The sequence below is a fragment of the Protobothrops mucrosquamatus genome, unplaced genomic scaffold (assembly GCF_001527695.2).
Source record: "Protobothrops mucrosquamatus isolate PMUCROS unplaced genomic scaffold, P.Mucros_1.0 scaffold7, whole genome shotgun sequence".
NCBI classification, from domain to species: Eukaryota; Metazoa; Chordata; class Lepidosauria; order Squamata; family Viperidae; genus Protobothrops; species Protobothrops mucrosquamatus.
In genome coordinates, this window is record NW_015386394.1 from 881814 (window position 1) to 883839 (window position 2026).

General features: G+C 36.1%; 1 pseudogene; it reads right to left on the reverse strand.

The window, feature by feature from the left end:
* Positions 1-391: 391 nt before the first annotated feature.
* Positions 392-1489, reverse strand: LOC107282351 (annotated as a pseudogene).
* Positions 1490-2026: the final 537 nt, after the last annotated feature.

Genomic DNA, 2026 nt, shown 5'->3' on the forward strand with positions numbered 1-2026 from the left:
ATTAAGCAAACACTATGATTGTTAAATGAAGCCATTTTCTGCAATGGGCATTTTTTTTCCTGAAAAGTAGAAGTAAACATTGGAAACTGGCAAAAATGCTAAAAATCTTGGTCATGTGTCTGTGGGGTGCTGCAAATGGATGTAAATGTGAGCTAGTTGCCAACTGCATAAAATGCAATCACATGACCCACGAGAGTGTGTGGCCATCTGAACACTGAAACCAGGTCATATGTCGCTCTGGGAGGTCCCTTATAACTTCAAACAGCTGCTAAGCAACTAGTCATTGAGGACTATCTGTATAAACAAGTGCTATGCTGAAAGAATAAGCGCAGATGTAGTCAGAAAACAGGAAAGGTCAATAGGATATGGATTTTGTCATGAAGAAAAGCTACTAAACTTTGTATGGATTATGACCTCGCTCTGAATCCTTGGGCAATATAGCTAAACAAATTACATACCAGAGTTCTACTACACTTATATTCAAAAATATGAACTGAATGAACTGAAAATAAATGTACAGTTTTGGGTGATTCATGCCAAAAATTTACACTTTATTAAAAAGTCGTCCTAGGGCTTTGTGAATATCTTTGTTTCTTAAAGAATAGATAAGTGGATTAAGCAGAGGAGTTACAACAGTATAGAAAACAGAGATGATTTTGTTGAGGTGTTTTAGGAAGGAGGTGTCTGGCAATGTATAGACAATGACTGATGTGCCATAAAAAAGGCAGACTACCAAGAGATGAGAAGAGCAGGTTGAGAAAGCTTTTTGCCTTCCAATGGTGGAATTTATTTTGATGATACTGACAATGATGCAGATGTAAGAGGTGAGGGTCAAAAGAAATGGAGGAACTGTGAAAATGATGGTCATGCAAAAAGTAAAGAGTTCAAAAAGAGTTGTGTCACTACAAGACATTTTTGTCAGTGGATGTAAATCACAAAAATAATGGTCTATGACATTTGGTCCACAAAAAGATAACTGAGCCACCAGAGCCACCAGAACAGCATTAAATATCATACTACTTATCCAAGTCCCAGCAATAAGCTGGAAACAAAAATTCTTATTCATAATAGTAGGGTAGGACAGAGGTCTACAAATTGCTGAATAGCGATCATATGACATTGCAGCCAAAAGATACGCTTCTGTAGCTCCACTAAGACAGAAGAAATGATATTGGGCTAGACATCCATTCACAGTAATTGTTTTCTCAGCACTCAGAAAGTTTGCCAACATTTTAGGCAGCAAGGTAGAACTATAACAGGTATCCAGAAATGACAAATTTGCCAGGAAGAAGTACATTGGAGTATGAAGGAGCTGATCAGCCATAACAAGCAGGAAGATGAGGATATTTCCAATTATTGTCATCAGATAAATCACCAAGAAGAAGCAGAAAAGGAGAGGCTGCAGTTCCTGGAGATTCCCAAAACCCAGAAGGATAAATTCTGTGACACTTGTCTGATTTTCTTTTTTTGTATCCAAAATGTTTTCCATGCATCACATGTCAATCAGACCTACAATAAATAGCAATATAGCAGATGTACAATATATAGTAAGAAGCAGGTAACGAAAGAGTTAAGAAATATTATTTTCTTATTAGTTTCATGAAATTTTAGTAGCATCTTGAAAAGGTTAGTAGCTTTTATGTACCCTTATTTCATGCAGGATTTTAGCTATAGTTGAAATATTGCTGGTGCAAAATTATCCTTTCCCCTCATATCTGTTTTGGAAAAATAGGAGACACAGAACATGCAAATAATGCAGAACAGTTTGTGGGTTCAAGCATTTCCTTTTATTTTTCCACTCCCAAACATATCTCCTATCGATCCTACATAGATTTCTAAACTGTGCTCAAGATGAAATAAGTAATTCTATAATTCTAGGATCCCTTTCCTTGAAAGCCATATTCCTATATCCCAATAATAGTTCTGTCTCCATTCAAAAAATTAGCTAGCAGTTTTGATAAGATACTTGAGGAACAGCAGGTTTCTAAGCAGAACAAATTCTCCATGATAATTTTTTTTCATGTTG